Raw genomic sequence first — 19,158 nt, 5'->3', positions numbered from 1 at the left:
TGTAAGTGAGATCTCACCGATGCTTTATTAGGTCTGTACTCTAACAAATGAAACGTCAAACAGGCGATGTTAACACATCCAAGAACGACGAAGTCACCTTTCTGAGTGAGATCCTTACCCCTCTCCACCGGGAGGAATCTCAAATGGATTACGAGTCACCACTGACATTGATCGTGTGGTGTGTGAAGCTGTAAGCTGCGTCTACCAGCCGCTCTGCTGGTTTAAATAAACGACTAGAGTCAATCATTCTCTCTTGCTGTTTGTGTGAAGCGACTTAGCTGGTATCCAAACTGTGGAACAACCTCTTTATTTTGTGGACTGACATGACAGATTACATCCTGAAGCCGGGGATCTCGTGAGACAGTTTATCTGACGTCATTTCTTTATATTTTCTGTGAAGTCTTTGCCTGACTATTTTAGTGTGAGCCCGAACAAGTGTATGTGGCAAGAGCGCCTCGGACTATTAAAGTAACGGTAGAAATCAGTTGACCCATACTGTCGCTGTCTCTGTCTGCAATCACATCAACATTACATCCTTTTTTATAGTCAATTCCCCTTGGAATGAATGCTAACCTTATATTTGCCTTCCCCACTACATACACAACCTGAAACTTAAACTTTAAGGAATCCTGCACATGCACTCCCAAGTCTCTTTGCGCCTCAGGTTTTTGTGTTTTCTCTCTATTGAGAAAATGCCCTATCCTTTCATTTCCTCTACAAATATACACTCCCCAACACCGTATTCCATCTGCCATTTCTTTGCCCTTTCACCTAACCTGTTTGTCCTTCTGTACCCTCTCTACTTCCTACAACCTACTTTCTCCTCCGCCTATCGTCATATCGTCTGCAAACTTTGCAACAAAGCCATCAATCTTATCACCCAAATAATTGACATTTAATGTAAAAAGAATCGGGCCCAACACAGACCCCTGTGGGACGCTACCGGCAGCCAAACAGAAATATTCCCATTCTTTCAGCCATTGCTTTATCCACACTACATTCGTTCCAGTTATACCATGAGACCGTAGCCTGTTAAGCAGCATCGTGTGGTACCTTGTCAAAGGCCTTCTGAAAATCCAACTACACAGGGATTGGGATCCTGCCCCTGGGAAAGTGCGGCCCCTCCACGTGCTCTACTCGGTACTTCGTGTCCATGCAATCGGCGATCTACCTACAGCCATCCTGGAGATCATACCTTGCAGCTCAGCTATTATTACTGACCCGTGACTTTCTTGGAAATCACCCCGCTATACAGTGTGGTCTCTGTCCTGAGAGTTGTAGCCACTGAATATTCTGTTCGGTTCACTATCACTTTTATGTTTGATCGATTTGACACCATTTGTTAGCAGCAGCTGATTGCAAAATATTGTACCAAAGATACTGTTGCGTTCTGCTCTGTTTTAGAAATATTCCCTATTTCTTCAATATTCATTCTTCGAAACTGATTGACGATTTAGCTTGGGACTGTTTTATAAAGCTGGGGTACTATGCGGATCTCGGGTGAAGTGGGATATGACTGATTACTACCGTTCAAACAACATTACTCCCATTCGTGTTAATACTACAGAACAGAAGGGGAGGGGCGGAAACTGTACTGAGTGACTTTCATATATTCCCCAATAGTAACAACACATCGAAAAGCTTAGAAAAGCAGTAAGTCAGGCTATTCGCCAGAACCGGACGAGATATTGTCCAGACTACAGTGCGAATTGAGGGAGCTGATTGTTGAGCCTCTGGTTATTATCGTTTCATCATCAATAGGGATGGGAGAATTACAGGGATTCAAATGCTCTTACCTTGTTCACGAAAAGTAGAAGAGATAACCCAGGAAATTATAGACCACTGAGTCATACTTCCGTGGTGGGCAAGCTGTTGGAAAAGAACCTGAAAGGATTTATGAACATTTGTAGAGACATAACCTGATTAGGAATAGTCAGCATGGCTTCGTCAAGAGCAGACCGTGCCTCGCGAGCCTGTTTTAATTCTTTAAGAATGTAACAGACATATTGATGACAGTAGAGCAGCAGATGAGGTGCATTTGCATTGCAGTGAAGCGTTTGATAAGGTTCCCGATGCAAAGCACATTCGGAAAGTAAGGAGAGATGGAATCCAAGGAGACCTTGCATGGTGGATCCAGAATCGGCTTGAACTTTGCCTCCAAGTTTCACCCTGCCCTCTAGTGCCAGGAGGGAGATCGGTGGGAAGGGATGGGGGGGACGAGTGGACAATGGAGTCGCGTAGGGAGCGATCCCTGCGGAAAGCAGAAAGAGAGGGGTAGGGAAAGATGTGCTTGGTAGTGGGATCCCGTTGGAGGTGGCGGAAGATACGGAGAATTATACTTGGGACCTGGAGGCTGGTGGGGTGGTAGGTGAAGACAAGGGGAACCCTATCTCGAGTGGGGTGGCGGGCGGATGGGTTGAGGGCAGATGTGCGGGTAATGGGAGAGATGCGTTTGAGAGCAGAGTTGATGGTGGAAGAAGGGAAGCCCTATTGTTTTAAAAAGGAAGACATCTCCTTCGTCCTGGAATTAAAAGCCTCATCCTGAGAGCAAATGCGGCGGAGACGGAGGAATTGTGAGAAAGGGATTGCATTTTTGCAAGAGACAGGGTGGGAAGAGGAATAGTCCGGTAGCTGGGAGCGTCTGTAAGCTTATAGTAGATATCAATAGATAAGCCGTCTACAGAGATGGAGACAGAAAGATAATAAAAGGGGAGGGAGGTGTCGGAAATGGACCAGGTAAATTTGAGGGCAGGATGAAAGTTGGAGGCAAAGTTAATGAAGTCAACGAGCTCAGCATGCGTGCAGGAGGCAGCGCCAATGCAGTCGTCGATGTAGCGAAGGAAAAGAGGGGGACGGATACCGGTATAGACTTGGAACATGGACTATTCCACAAAGCCAACAAAAAGACAGGCATAACTGGGACCCATACGGGTGTCCATGGTTACACCCTTGGTTTGGAAGAAGTGGGAGGAGCCAAAAGAGAAATTATTGAGAGTAAGAACTAATTCTGCTAGACGGAGGAGAGTGGTGGTAGAGGGGAATTGGTTAGGTCTGGAATCCAAAAAGAAGCGAAGAGCTTCGAGACACTCAGGTTGGAGGAACAATACCTTATATACCGGCTGGGTAGCCTCCAACCTGATGGCTTGAACATTGACTTCTCTAACTTCCGTTAATGCCCCTCCTCCCCTTCCTACCCCATTCCTGACATATTTAGTTGTTTACCTGTTCTCTATCTCCCTCTGGTGCTTCCCCAACCCTTTATTTCTCCCGAGGCCTCCCGTCCCATGATCCTTTCCCCTCTCCAGCTCTGTATCACTTTCGCCAATCAACTTTCCAGCTCTTAGCTTCATCCCACCCCCTCCGGTCTTCTGCTATCATTTCGCATTTCCCCCTCCCCCCACTACTTTCAAATATCTTACTATCTTTCCTTTCCCTTAGTCCTGACGAAGGTTCTCGGCCCGAAACGTCGACAGCGCTTCTCCCTATAGACGCTGCCTGGCCTGCTGTGTTCCACCAGCATTTTGTGTGTCTTGTTGGTAGTAGGGTTGTGTTGCTTTTTGATAAAATAATAAATAAACTCATTAGAAAGAGGTTGTATCGGGTTGGAGGGTGTAGAATCTCCAGGTAGGGGACTCTACCTCTATGGTGGGGATTCACCACCCTCGGAGTGGAGACATTTCCCCTCATCTCAGTCCCGGACAGTCCATGCCCTTTTGCAGAGACTGGGATCCCTGGTTCAACCGGGAGTAATGTTGTGCATTTCAATGTGTTCACCTCTCAGACCTCGATTCTCTAAATGAAAGTTTTATCATATTTGATCTTTCTTCATATAATGACCCCACCACACCAGGGGTCAGTCAGGTGAATCCTCATTGCACTCTTTATAATAAATACTCTCGAACCTCTTTGTTAATCCTCTGTGGAATTATTTTCCATCTTCTGCAGCCCCGTGTTGCCCCAACCACTCACCTCCCATCCCTGCCACGGTTTCCACCTTCCCACCTCCGCCTCACCTGGATCCACATCTCACTGCCCAGCTCTTGCCCAACCCCACCCCTCACCTCTTTTCTCTGACTATTTTCCCTCCACACTCAGACCAGAGGGAGGGTCTCGGCCCGAAATGTTGATGGTTCATTTCCATCCGCAGATGCTGCCCGACCCACTGTAAAGTCCCCTGTTATGTGTCCGGCTGTGCCGTGTTGTTGGTGGAGTGGGCAGCGTGGTGTTTGTATCGATTCAGGTCACAACACCAGAATTGCCAGCGGGGTCCACACACAGTGTATTAGTCAACAGAAAACCTCTCGTCCCTGCAGTCTTTGTCTCCTGGTAAACTCAACCCCCTGACAGTGTGAACGATAGGTATCCTTCCTCACCCACCCCCATTTTATTCACTTTATGAACAAACAATCAAACCGTGCACAGAATGTAAGCTGTGAATATATGTTTTCACCATTGTGTTGTTGTGTTGCATTGGAGCTGAAGTAAGAATTATTTCGACCTACATCACATTTGTCTGCTGAAAATGGAATTAAACAAACCTGAATCTTGAATTAACATTTCTGCTGCTGAACCGTCACATTTCTGTCTCTCAGAATTATTGCGGCAGAGCGCCACCTGGTGACAATGGAGTCCACAAATCAGGGGTTCCTGTTATTGCGGCAAACTACCGCCAAGTGGCAGTGTTGTCCACAAAAGGGGGACGTTTACGGCGAAAAGGAGGGGTGGAAAGGGCTGGAAGCCAATTCTGCACGTGGATGAAGTACTAGACCTGCCCCAAACTACACTCCTCACGAAGAGTTAGGGTCCCAAACGATCCTTCCATTTGAGGCAACTTTTCAACATCGTGCCTGTTGGGGTCATCTGCTGTTTCCAGTTTTCCAGGTGTGGCCTCCTCGACATCAGAGAGACCCGATGTAGTCTCTGCATTCTGCACTCTGTCCCGATGAGATTCTGCAGATGTTGGAGATGCAGAGTAACATACACAAAATGTTGCAGGCAGTCGGGAGGTCTGGTAGCTTATATAGAGGGGGATAAAGCAAAACAGAGATTTCCTGCCGAGACCCTTCATCAGGACTGGAAGTGGGGAGAAGCCGGAATAAGATGGTGCGGGGAGTGGAAGGAGTCCAAGCTGGTAGGTGATAGCTGAAGCCAGGTAAGAGTGAAGGTGAGTGGGTGGGGGAGGGGGGAGATGAAGTGAGACGCTGCGATGTGGTAGGTGGAAAATGAAAAGGACTGAAAAGAAGGAATCTGATCGGAAATGAGAGCGGACAATGGGGAGAAAAGGAAGTAAAAGAGGAACCAGAGGGAGATGATCAGCAGCGGAGAAGAGAGAAGTGAGGAGACAGAATGGAGGAGACGGCCGTGTGGGTTGATGAAAAGAATAGATGGAGGTAGAAGGTAAAGATACCGATGATCATGCCATCATGTTGTAAACTACCCGGATGTAATATGAGGTGTTGCTCCACCAACCTGGGAGTGCGCTCATCGTGTTAGTTAAACAATGAACCGGAAGAGAGAGTGGGTTACTAATTTTCCCTGGGATTCCTATTAAATCAATCCCCTCTCACCTTAAACTGGTGTCCTCTGGTTGTTGATTCCACAACAGCGGGGAAAAAGGACTGCACGCATTCCCCATTTCTGTACACTCATAGTTTGGAACACCTGCATAATGTCACCTCAATCTCCTAGACTTCAAGGTGTGAAGTCCCAACCTGCCCAACCTCTCTCCAGAACTCAGTCCCTCAAGTGCCGGCACCATTCTCATAAATCTCCCCTCCACTCATTCCAACGACGTCCCCTCTCCTATAGCAGAACGACCAAAACCGAATACAATAATCCAGGCCTGGATACCCTAACAATACCCTGACGCTACTGCAACCTCACTAGCCTCTTCTTCAGACCATGAGCCATGAGATATCAGACAGGGGCTGCTCAGCCAATCGAGTCTGCTCCGCCATTCTTTCGTGTCCACTTGATTATCTCTCTCAACCCCATATCCTCCTGCCTTCTCCCCATGATCCTTGAATATCCATTTAAAATACACTCAATGACCTACTCCGTCTGTGGCAATGAATTCCAAAGATTTACCACTCCCTGACTAAGGAAACCCCTCCTCATCTCTGCTGTCAGTGGATGCCCTATATATTGAGGCCGTGGCCTCTGGTCCCAGACTCACACAGTACATGGTACATCTACTTCATGGCCACTCTGTCGAGGCCTTTCAATATTTAATAGGTTTCAATGACATTCCCTCTCTTTCTTCTAGGCCAGCGAGTACAGGGTCAAAGCCAAATAATGCTCCTCATGCTTGACCATTCCGGGAATCATTCTCGTGAACCTTCTCCGGACCCCCCTCCAATACGAGCACATCTCTTTCTCAGATAGAAGGTCGGAAACTGTTCACAAAACACCAAGAGCGATCTGGCCAATGCGTTTTAAAGCCACAGTGTCACATCCTAGTTCTTATATGCTAACATTACAGTTGTCATCCTTCATCAACACAATCTGCAAGCGAAACTTTAGGGACTCCTGCTCAAGGATTCCCAAGCACCTATGCCTCTCCGACTTTTGAATTTACTCCCATTTAATTGTTTTTCTACGCCCTTGTTCCTGCTAACAAATGTACATGACCCTACACTCGCATTCACTGTATTTCATCTGCTACTTCGTTGCCTGTTCCCTAAACCTATCGAATACTTGCTGCAGACTCCTGCTTTTCTCTAAACTACCTGTCCCATACCTATCTTTGATCAACTGCAAAGTTCCTCACTAATATTTCCATTCCGTCATCCCTATCATTCAGATTTAACATGAAAAGAAGCGGTCTCAATACCGACCCAGCGGGACGCCATTCGCCACCGGCAGCAAACAGAATCGGTTTGCATTGTTCTGGCCGTCTCCTGCCAGTAAACCAATCTTCGACCGATGCTAGTATCTTTCCCGTAATACCATGAGGTGTGATCCTGTTCAGCAGCTTCATGTGGAAGACCTTGTTAAAGACCATCCGAAAATCCAAGCAAACAACATCCACTGTCTCTCCTTTGTCTATCCTGCCTGTTATTTCATCAAAGAATTCAACGGATTTCTCAAACAAGATTTCCCCTGAAGGAAACCATGCTGACTAAGGCCTATTTTATTATGAAACGCCAAGTAACCCGAAAAGTCTTCCTGAATGGACTCCAACCTCTGAGGTCAGACTAACTGTCTTGTCGTTTCCTTTCTTCTGCCTCCTTCCCTTCTTAAACAATGGAGTGACGTTTAGTCCGCCAGAACCAGTCCCAAATCTAGTGATCCTTGAAAGGCATTATTTTAGAGAAACGTGGAGGGGGGGGGGATGGAGAAGGGATGTTCTTCACTCAGAGGCAGTGAGAATATTGAATGAGATGCCAGAGCAAGAGGCAGGGTCGATTTCAACATGTAAGAGGTTTTGACTGGGTACATGGATGCAGGGGGTATGGAGGGATAAGTCTGCAGAGTGTTCTCTGACTCTAATACCTTCAGAAACTCTCCAACCACCCCGTTTTGAACACTGGAGTGCTCACTGCTGGACCGGGAGTCTTATTTACCCTCAGGGCTTTCAGATTACAAAGCACATTCTCTCCTCAGTAATACCATCTATGCTCAGCTTTCCCAATACTTTTGAATTATTAGCAAGTTTTTTTTTGGGGGGGGGTGGCGCGAAAGGCGACGTCAGAGTAAGAAATGTAATGGGACAGGAGAGAAAGCAGAGATGGATATGAAATATAAGACCATAAGATGTAGAAGCAGAATTAGGTTATTTGGCCCATCAAGTCTGCTCCGCCATTTCATCATTGCTAACCTAATTGTCCTCTCAGCCCCAATCTCCTCCGCTCTTCCAGTATCCGTTCATGCCCTGATCAATGAACAATCTATCAAACTCTATCCTTTTCAGAAACAGACAAGTATATGGGATACAACAGATACTGCAGATGCTGGAAATCTAAAGGAATACAAAGAAGGTGCTGGAGGAGCTCAGCAAGTCGGGCTTGCTTGGGAGCCAATGTTTCAGGCCAAGACCACTCATCTGGATACTAGAATATCGACAGGGAAGAAATTAGAAAATATTGTCAAATAGTGAAAACGTTTGACAAAATTTACTGCAAGCCTTAAGAAAATATGGCAAACAGAAGTCAATAGTATAACAAATACAACAACGGGAGTAAACACCTTCACTATACCCATATAAATGGCTTTATTAGGAAAAATACCTTGGTCCCCTTCTGATCTGGAAAACTTACAAAGAATAAAAACAACTGAAATGACAAATTTAGAAAACAGTGTTAACACTGAAACGCACTCAGATCAACACTACCGAGAACAGAAGGCGGACAAGGAATTACAGACAATAAAAACTGCCACAACAGTCAGCTAAAACTCCTGAGTGCATATTTTCTTCAAAAATAAGCAGGATTCAGCATTCCATGGGGAAGTATCCAAATGTGACTTGAAGTACACACCAGGAAGCTTAAATGAGAGGCCAACTTAGAAAAGTGAATCATCACTTGAAGAAACTGCTAACCAGTGGAACGTGTATGACCCTCTATGGGAGACATCCCAACGGTCTGAGCAGACTCGATGTTTGTCAAGAAAGCCACGAACACGCGACTCAAAGTGGGAGATGTCTTCGCAGAAGGTGAGATTCCTCATGGAGATACAGGACAGGGTGGTTAACATAAAAATTATCAAAAACACATAAAATACTTTCAAACAAGGTGATGAATGCAGAAAATGCCGTGAGAATCCAAACACAATCCAACACTTCCCGTGACCCTGCAGCAGTTTAACTCAGTCTGATTGTTTTCAAAGATACAATCAGGTGGCAAACATCATTCACCAAAATCTTGCTTTAAGCTCGTGAATGACCACCATAAATTCATAAGTGCACCATAATGATTCTGCCATAGTTTGATGCATCAGCAAAAAAGATGAGGCTGAGTACAGGGCTACGTTGGGAAACTTTGTCACATGGTGTGAGCAGAATCATCTGCAGCTTAATCTGAAAAAAACTAAGGAGCTGGTGGTGGACCTGAGGAGGGCTAAGATACCGGTGACCCCTGTTTCCATCCAAAGGGTCAGTGTGGACATGGTGGAGGATTACAAATACCTGGGGATACGAATTGACAATTAACTGGACTGGTCAAAGAACACTGAGGCTGTCTACAAGAATGGTCAGAGCCGTCTTTAATTCCTGAGAAGACTGAGGTCCTTTAACATCTGCCGGACGATGCTGAGGATGTTCTACGATAGCCAGTGCTATCGTGTTTGCTGTTGTGTGCTGGGGTAGCAGACACCAACAGAATCAACAAACTCATTCGTAATGCCAATGATGTTGTGGGAGTGGAACTGGACTCTCTGATGGTGGTGTCTGAAAAGAGGATGCTGTCCAAGTTGCATGCCATCATAGGCAATGACTCCCATCGACTCAGAAATGTACTGGTTAGGCACAGGAGTACATTCAGCCAGAGATTCATTCCGCCGAGATGCAACACTAACAAAGACTAACGGATTGACATCAGACTGGACGCATGATGAGAAAAGTTATTGAAGAATTATTCTGTGAAAAGTAAAGTGAAGCGCAGCATCAGTAATGTTATAGTCAGTGGGAATCAGCAGAACGCTGTGTAACAAGTGCAGTTACGGAACGGAGCGGGACCCCTTCACTGAGTTACTGTGGGACAACGAAAGGACCCTCCTGGAGCGATGGTCTCCGCCGGCGAGGGGAGCGCTGACGTCACTCCATCGGGGGGGGGTGCTCTGTTGTGGAATATGATTGAGGGAGTTTCATGATCCAGCTGCTCAGTCCATCAGCTGGGGAACAGGTGGCACCGGAGCGGAACATCGACCCTTGTTTGTTCGTTGGCTGTATGTAACCTCATTCATTGCACAACCCGCCTACCCGTGACGGAGAATTCGTGTTTCCTATAAATTAGCAGGGTATCGTGGTCCGTGTCACACGCTGATGTGAACTGCACAACGGGAGATAATTCAAGCAATCGAACATGAGTCGACCGGCGATCCTACAGGTGAAAGACGTTTGTTACCCTGTTCTAGCGGTGTTTGGTTTACCCGGTAAGTTGTATTAATACAGTGTCTAACAGCTATTGGCCTTCGGCAGGACATTGATATTCTTTATGATCAGAAGATCCGCCGCAATGTGTCCATTATACAAGATGCTCAATAGGCGCTGTTTCGATCCCTGTCCACACGACCCGTGAGGAGACTTTCCTCAGTCCCGTCAGTATCCTATTAAATATTTTGAATTCTGTCGCGAATTTTGATATAATTCCCGTACGAAGGTGAGTAGAATTGTAAACAATGCTACGAATTCGGCTTCAAATACGTATTGTACAAATTCAACTCAATAACTCAGCCCCAGTGCTCAGAGTCCTGATTTCTGATGGCCGATGTGCAAAATGATCTCTGTGCCGCCCGGTTTACCCAGTGTTTTACTTTAAATGAATGACGGATCTGTACTTACAGCTCCGTTTCTTTTATGCGGATCACCTCACAACCTACCATTCACCATGCAATGGTAACCTGGTTTACCCTCCTGCAGGGCAGCACATTACCCAGGCTCCCAGTACATTACACGTGCTGTTTCTCAGCCCGTTTCCCGCTGGTGAAGATCACACTGTGAAGTGCCTTTCCGTCCTGCCTCTGCTCACTCTCAGACCACCGGACCAAATAGAAATACATCCGAAAGTATTTCAGAAATAAGTTGTAAGATTCCCCTGTCTTCCTCCCTTAGTGATGTCTTTGTCTGTTGTTTTTTTTTCTGTTGCAGCTAATTTGTTAACAATTATTATTCTGTCCCGGGGAAAATGCGGTCTTTCCAAATGCATCTCTGCCTACATGACGATGATGGCTGTGTCAGATCTATCGGTCATTCTCATCAATGTCCTTGTCTATGAGATTTTAATATTCCGCCTGTCAAGTTCATTTCTGCATTATACGGAAGTCCTTAAAGCCACGATCTACGTGCTGGCGGTCACTCTGGAATTATCACGGCGGTACACGGTGGCCTTCACCTGTGATCGATATGTTGCCATATGTTGTCAGAAGTTTAAAACAAAATACTGCAGAGTGAAGACAGCCAGAATCCTGGCAGCAGTAATACTGGCGGGGCTTTGCTTGGAGAATATACCCCTCTTGTTTGCATTTCAGCCTCAACGGATAATTGGAAATATTTCGTGGGGTGTCCGCCCGAAATTGGACATCTTCAACTCTCCAACGTTCGTCGCGTTCAGCAGATTCAAATCCTTTCAAAACCTGTGCGCATCCGGTTTAATAATTCTGCGTAACGGGATGACGGCCAGGGATATCTTAGTGACCAGCAAATCCCGGCGGGGCTTCCGAACCCATAAGAGTAAGATTGAACGTGACCCGGAGATGGAGAACAGGAAAAAGGGCATCATATTACTGTTCTGTGTATCGGGCAGCTTCATGCTATTTTGGCTGCCGTCGGCAGTGACCGATATTATCGCCAGCATAACCATGTAATTTGATCGCGACTATAACTCTACCCGATATATCGCTGCTCAAACCGGGGTTCTGCTCACGAACATGAGTTCCTGTACAAACACGTGTATTTATGCAGCAACACAAACTAACTTCAGGGCAGAGTTGAAAACGTTGATACTGTCTCCTTGGACGCTTATCCGTGAATTGATCAAGACAAATGTAAGATCATCTAATGCTTTCTCCCCTGAGTAGAACTCAGTTCCAGCTCGTACACGTCTTACAACAGGCAACGTTTTGTAAAAGATCCGCGCTTTTAGTTCGAGAATAAGATAAAGATTCTCATTTAAAACATCCCGATGCTGGTAACTGAAAGTGTCTCATTTGTATCTGATAAGAATTAGCTCGAGGTAAAAATAAAATGTATGAATGCGCGGAATGGGCCGGAGGGAACAGTATTGAATTAGGACAAGCGTCATTTCAATGTTACAGAAACCAGACTATTTGCACCCAACATTGGATCTCAGTAAAGCAGCAGAGAGCTACGTTCAATAACATCCTTATTCCATATTTCCCGATCTGTCAAACTGTATCATGTGAAACAGCGAAAAAGAGGGACAAAAACTTTTCGAATGCTGCACAACAGCCTCCAAAATCCTCAGCTGGAATTGAGGATAGAAAATATTGTTTCTCAATAATCGGTGGAGGCATATAAATTTCGGAAAGAAGTTACATTGCCTTTCAAAAGATCCTGTGTTATTTTCGCTTACGTTGTGTTCTTCCATTTATTTCGTGATCGGCAGTGCCACTCAGCTGTACTGGAACCTCCTCAATTGACCAGACACCCCTCGGCAATAGAAGGCGATCTTCTATTCCCATTCCTGTAGACATTATATTCGATGTTACCCCTTCGATATGCCTGGTTACGGAAATCAGCCCTTACAGGAGTCAGAGATCAACGCCTAAATATTTGAGAACCTTCTGTGAAAACTAATAAATAAGCACACGATGTCTTCCTTTTCAAACTGATTTTATTAAATCGTGTACAGGTGACTCGCATTCACTTTCTAGTTAAATCTAATATGGCTCGTATTTTAAGGAGGCGATACTCTCACCAAAGCTCCACAGCACGCCCAGCAAACCCATCCCCAAAATGGCGGGATTCCGTGACAACTGATTGACTCAGGTTATTAACAAGCAACACGAGAAGCTGATTCTCACCTGGTCTAAAGCCGACTGAGCCAAAGCAATCTCGCATTTCCCTTCCACAAGCTTCAATGTCACTCAAACCTGTCGAACTGTCTGCCTGATTTATTGGATTTGATGGATTTTGATGTTGAGGGATTTCTGTTAAGTCCAGTCCCTGTAGGCTTTTGGAAAGCTAAGAAGGATGAGTTGTCGGAAGTTGTTAATGCATTGCATTATGACGAAGGGGGAACTCCGAATGATAATAATGGAGCACAATATTTTTACTAAGCGCTTTAGTGAAAAGGAGGTGGAAATGTTTCCTCTAGAGGTCCAGACCTGTCTGGAAGAGATGAGGATAGAGATAATTAAGTTAAGGGTGGAAGAAGCACGGAGACGCAGACTGGGAAGGGAAAGACAGAGACAATTCGAGAGGAAGATGTGGCAGTTTGAAGGTCCAGTGTTGGACCCTCATGATTTATATAGCCTGAAAGAGTTGGTTGTAGTTGAAGATTTTAAGGAGTGTGTTCCCGATGATGTAAGGGCATTCCGTGATGAAAAGAATGCCGCTACCTTGAGGGAGTCTGCTGGGTTAGCAGACGAGGTTGTTTTAACCCGCAAGGTTGAGTTTACTCCCGATGTGAGTTGCCCAGAGAGTAACTGGGAGGATCAGGGGAACTTGGAATTTGAAGCTGGGACTGGTATTGATATCCTAGAAGAGGCAGGTGTCCCGTTTGCCTGTGTTCAGGTTATGGTGGTACCTGTGGGTTCACCGGGTACTGAAACTTGTGTTGAAACTCAAGAAAGCTCTGAGGTGTCTGATTTGGTCAAAAGGGAATGCAGTCCTTTTGGGTCAGATGGACTTGGTTCAGTGAGAAATCGGTTAACCCTGGCACCAGAGGAAATTGAGGATTCTTAGTCACTTTTGTCAGAAGGTGTTCTAAAAGCTAGTGATCAGATGAAAGCTGGCGATGTGAATTTCATGGACAATATTGAGAAAGGGGCTGTTGTTCAAGATTACAATGTAGAGAAAAAGGATTGTTTTGTTTTTGGGTTTGAGAGGCCACCTGTCTGGGTTACTGTGGGGACCAATCGAAGTAAAGGTCGAAAAAGCGGATTTGATGGACGGTTTGGGAACTTTCTGAATGTAAACATGGTCTTTCTAAGCTTAATGACAGTGCTGAGTGTGGTAAACATTAAATTGGCACCTGGTCAGGGTGAAGTCAATTTAACGGTTCAGCTGACGAGTAAGCTTGTGGCTGCTGAGGACCCGCCTACAGATTCTGAAGTTTATCCCGCCTGCGCAGTCACCCGAAGCACGGTGAAAAGGGCGGCTGGAAAAGGCGCTGAGGTGTCTGCAGCAGACGTGGATTAAGCTGAGACGTTTTTACCGACCCTGTATCGGAAGGGGTTAGAGGATGAGATGAAAGAGGATAGTGGAGTTGAGTAAGGAGAGGTGGTGGATTTACCATTGGCGAGGAAGGAACTTATAAAAGAGCAGAGACGTGATGAGGAGCTTGTGGCGTTGAAGGAGAAAGCTCTCTCTGAAGCGGGATTTAAGGAACCAATGGGCTACTATATGAAGGAGGGGGTATTAATGAGAAAGTGGAGGTCGACCACCGTGCCGGCAGATGAGGAATGGGCGGTAGTACACCAGTTGGTGGTTCCAAAGGTTCCTCGGGACGACATATTGACCCTGGCCCACAAGATACCCCTAGGTGGACACTTTGGAGGAAGGGAAACGGTACATAGGGTTAAGCGGAACAGGATTGATGAGTCTGTGGGGTTTAACCCATTTGAGATTGTTTTCGGTCACAGGCCTAAGGGCCTGGCCTTACTTAAAGTTAAGTGGTCTAACCCGACAGTGCATGTCAATGTGATTGACTATGTTTTGAAATTCCGAGAGAGGCTTAGCAGGATATGTGATCTTGCCAAGGAAAATCTGCGAGACTCCCAAATTAAAATGAAGCAGTGGTATGATAGACGAGCACGTGAACAGGTATTTCAAGTGGGCGATAAGGTCTTGGTTCTGTTCCCATTAGTGACCAACCCCCTGCAGGCGAACTTCCAAGGTCCGTACAAGGTAATTAAGAAAATACACTCGCTGAACTATGTTATCGAAAGCCCTGACAGGAGGAACCCGAGCCAGTTGGTACACGTTGATGTGCTGAAAGGTTACCGTGATTCAAAAGCTGCGCCAATCGGTGCTGTCACGAAAACAAACGAGGCTGTAAGGATTGATAATGAGGGGCCCGAGCATCTTGAATAGATAAACATAGTGCCCACCAGACTAGAGAACTCTGTTATTTTGGCCAACTTTGCTGATAAGGTCACGCATTTGAAGCCTGGACAGAGGGAACAGCTGACAAAGCTAATTAACCGGCATGCAGATTTATGCCCAGACTTTCCGAGGAGATGTGAGGGAACAACAGATGATGTCATTGTTACTTCAGCCCAGCCTATTAAGCAGCCCCCCCCCCACCCATCGGATGAATTTGGAAAGGAGCAAGCTAGTGGAAAAAAGAAATTGAACATATGCTAGCTGCTGGTATTAATCAGGAATCTTCCTCAGCGTGGGCATCTCCATGCGTGGTTGTCCCGAAACCTGATGGTAGTGTAAGGTTCTGTACAGATTACAGGAAGGTGAATGCCATCACAAAGACTGATGCTTACCCTACCCTCAAGGTGGATGATTGCATTGATAAAGTGGGTAAGGCGAGATACATCACCAAGATTGACTTGCTAGAAGGATACTGGTGTGTTCCTTTAGTTGACAGGCTCGAGAAATTTCAGCATTTGTCACTCCATCAGGGTTATATGAGTATAATGTCTTGTCTTCTGGAATGAAAAACGCTCCAGGGACATTTCAGAGAATGGTTAACTCAGTGATTAAAGTATTAAAGAACACAGGGGCTTACATTGACGATTTCGTGGTGTGGAGTGATACGTGGGACGAGCACATTCAGGCTGTGGGAGGAACTGTTTAAACGAATATCTGCAGACAATCTCACAGTGAACCTCGCCAAAAGTGTTCGGCCATGCCAGGTTCACATACCTGGGGTATGTGGTAGTACAGGGGCAGCTGTCTCCTGTGCAGGCGAAAGTACAGGTCATTTCTGAAGTCCCCGTACCGACTGATAAGAGGGCACTAAGAAGGTTTCTGGGAATGGTGGGGTACTATCGAAGTTTTGTCAGAACGTTGCGGATATTGCCCTCCCTCTTACAAAGCCCTTACAAAAGGATGAAACGTTTGTGTGGAGCAATCCTTGCCAAGAAGCCTTTGAGAGGCTGAGAACTGTACTATGTTACCACCCTGTGTTAAAAGCATCTGACTTTTCGAAACCCTTCTCCCTGGCAACTGACGCAAGTGACGAGGCTGCAGGGGCAGTCCTACTGCAAAGAACTGAGGAGGAAATTGAACACCCAGTGGCTTATTTCTCTAGGAAGTTCAATGTGCATCAGAGATATTGTAGAAAAAGAGTTATGGTCACTTGTTCTGGAGTAACAGCATTTTGAGGTTTACATTTGTCCGGCACAGAAGCCATTGATAGTTTATACTGATCACAACCCATTTGTATTTTTGACTAATATGAAGAATAAAAATAGACAGTTATTAAGTTGGAGTCTGGTGTTATAAGAAATTGATATTAAAATACGACATGTAAAGGGAACTGACACTGTCATTGCTGATTGTTTATCTAGATGTTGGATTTGAATTTATATCTGTGTTACTCTGTTGGTTAATGACTGCATCTGTATTATATTAGATTCTGTAATGTGCCCTACTATTGAATTCCCCCCCCCCCCCGGTCAAAATACTTTTAACGGTAGGGGGTGTTATGTGTGATGAGAAAACCAGTTGGAGATGGGGTTCAGAGTTGACCCCTCTGTGAACTATGCTGCTAACAAGAGAGAGAGGGATGGGGGTTGGGGGGGTGGCATCCTGTTGCAGATGGGAGAGAGAGAGAGAGAGAGACAAGGATTAAAATGGACGATTTAGTATCATGGCTTTTTCGCTAATTGTTGACTTTAACGCCAAGGACATTTGGCCTGTTTGTGTGGATCCCTGCTGACACAGCAGAGTGATGCCAAGTGCCTGCTGAGACAGGAGGGAGTGGCCAGTTTGATGGACATGGTCAGTTGATGGATGGCTGATACCCCGTCAGGGGCGATAAATGACGGGTCTGCTGAGACAGGAGGGTGTGGCCAGTTTGATGGACCTGGTCAGTTGATGGATGGCTGATACCCCGTCAGGGGAGATAAAGGACGGGTTTGCTGAGACACCGGGAGACACGTCACGAGACACTGCAAGAGTGTTGTGCACCCATAGGAAGGTGGGGGCTTTGAGGAACGAATCGGGAGATCGGTCACAAAGCTCACAGCGTGACGGCAGGACCGGTGGGGGTTTGTGTGTGTGTCCACTCATGCCAGAGTGACGAGTCCACCACGGAAGAACGGTCCAGCAAGAACGGAGGGGTCATAACCGAATGACCACATCAGTACAACGGAACAAGAAGACAACGGAAGGTTTACCTGCTGCAGCTGCTCAAATCTCACTCACTCTCTCTCTCTCTCTCTCCAACGTCACAACAACAACTACCTCGACTTAAACTGAACTGAACTGAACTCTGTATTATCTTAAGACTATTCATTTACCCCTAGTCTGCGATAGAGCTTGGTTTTGATTCTTATTTCTACGCTTCTGTATTTATCATTGCCAACCTGTTGTATATGTATATTTGCATTTTTGATACTGTATTACTTAGTTTACTAATAAACACTTTTAGTTACAGTACCACCAGACTCCAATGTGTCATTCCATTTCTGCTGGTTTGGTAACCCGGTCACGGGGTACGTGAGAATATACTCACTTTGCTCTGTTTTCTGTCCTTGCTCGTATGAAGGTGGTTGACCTATTTATGCAAGTACTTCTCTGACAATCGATGTGTAACAGCCTAATGTAACATTGTATGGAAAAAACAAGATAACACTGACATGTTTTCTACGTTTAAAAAGGCGCTTTATTAACGCAACAGAGTTATTCAGTCTTTCAATGTTCGTCGCCAGCCGGGTCAAGCTGTGGTTGAACTCCCTGTCGGTTGCTGCCGTACGCTCCAGGATTTGTTTTTTTTTGAATTTTTAAGTTCTCCTGCAAGTGAGCCAACAGCTGTCCGTCGGTTTAAGTTTTTCTATCTGTAACTACACAAACGCCCACTTCAACGGCGAGATTCGACACCAAACATGTCGCTTGTTTTCGGGAGACGTGTCCTGCGCATGCGCAGCAGGAAGAGATTCGCCGAAATCTCCGTTTCAGTGTGTATAGAGAAATTTTCAAAAACGCATCGTGTGGACGCCTATTGTTTTCAAAATTATCCGGTCTACTGTGGATGTAGCCCAAGAGTTAGCAATGTTACGTATATATAGAGGCATAAATAAAGTTCTCAATCTCATTCAAGCTCAGGTGGCAGGAGTTACAGTCTTACGATGGCATGTAAGGATGTTCCGTTCACTCCGCAGAACTGAGGCGAGAGAGAGAGGTATTTGTAATCCGAATAAACAGGTGTCGCTGATCTTCCCGTTGCTCTCCGAATCCTACAGGTGAGCCAAAGGTTGACTACACTAAGGGTACCGTCTTCAGGTGGTAAAACTACTGACCCAGTCAGGGGTTAAACACTCCGGTAGTTCCCACACTGTGACAGCCACTGGTCCAGTTCCGCGACGTACGAAGGAACTCCAACAGTAATTTCCCTTCTTCAGTGAACTATCACGCCCAGACAAGGGTAAACACGCAAGTGGTATTCACAATGGCTTCCCCCTCACCAGAGAACCCACTCCTGTGGATTAACGGTGTGACAATCACACTTCTGTATTCGAACGGAATCGAAATCAGCCCTCACAGGCTACTTGGAGTGAGAGTCAAACAGTGATCTCTTTGTCACTAGGTTTTCTCTGTTTCAAACCTTCCTCTCCTCTCTGCAAACTTCTTCCGGCTGCAGCACTTGTGAAAGTCATTTATCAACACTCTGGATCGATCTCCACTCACCCCTTTTAAACTGCTGAGAGTTTAAACCAGCCACCCCACACACTGGTGTCTTTCATTGACCGAAGCCATCTCGACTCTGACTGTGTCCTTGTGTATTGCAACTCTACAAATCTCTGGTGAGACTGCACTTAGAGTATCGTATTCAATTCCGGTCACCTTATTATAGGAAGGATGTGGAAGCTATGGAGAGGGTGCGGAGGAGATTTACCAGGATGTTGCCTGGTTTTGGAGAACAAGTCACATGAAGTAAGAGTAGCAGAGCTGGGACTTTCATCTTTGGAGTGTAGAAGAATGAGAAGGGACTTGATAGAGGTCGACAAGATTATGACAGGCATAGACAGGGTGGATAATCAATCCCTGTTTCCCAGGGCACCAACTGCAAACACCAGAGGGCATAGGTACAAAATTAAGAGGGGAAGTTTAGGGCAGACATCAGGGGTAAGTTTTTTACA

Source organism: Hypanus sabinus, unplaced genomic scaffold (assembly GCF_030144855.1).
Source record: "Hypanus sabinus isolate sHypSab1 unplaced genomic scaffold, sHypSab1.hap1 scaffold_199, whole genome shotgun sequence".
Classification (NCBI taxonomy): Eukaryota; Metazoa; Chordata; class Chondrichthyes; order Myliobatiformes; family Dasyatidae; genus Hypanus; species Hypanus sabinus.
This window is presented reverse-complemented; position numbering follows the sequence as displayed.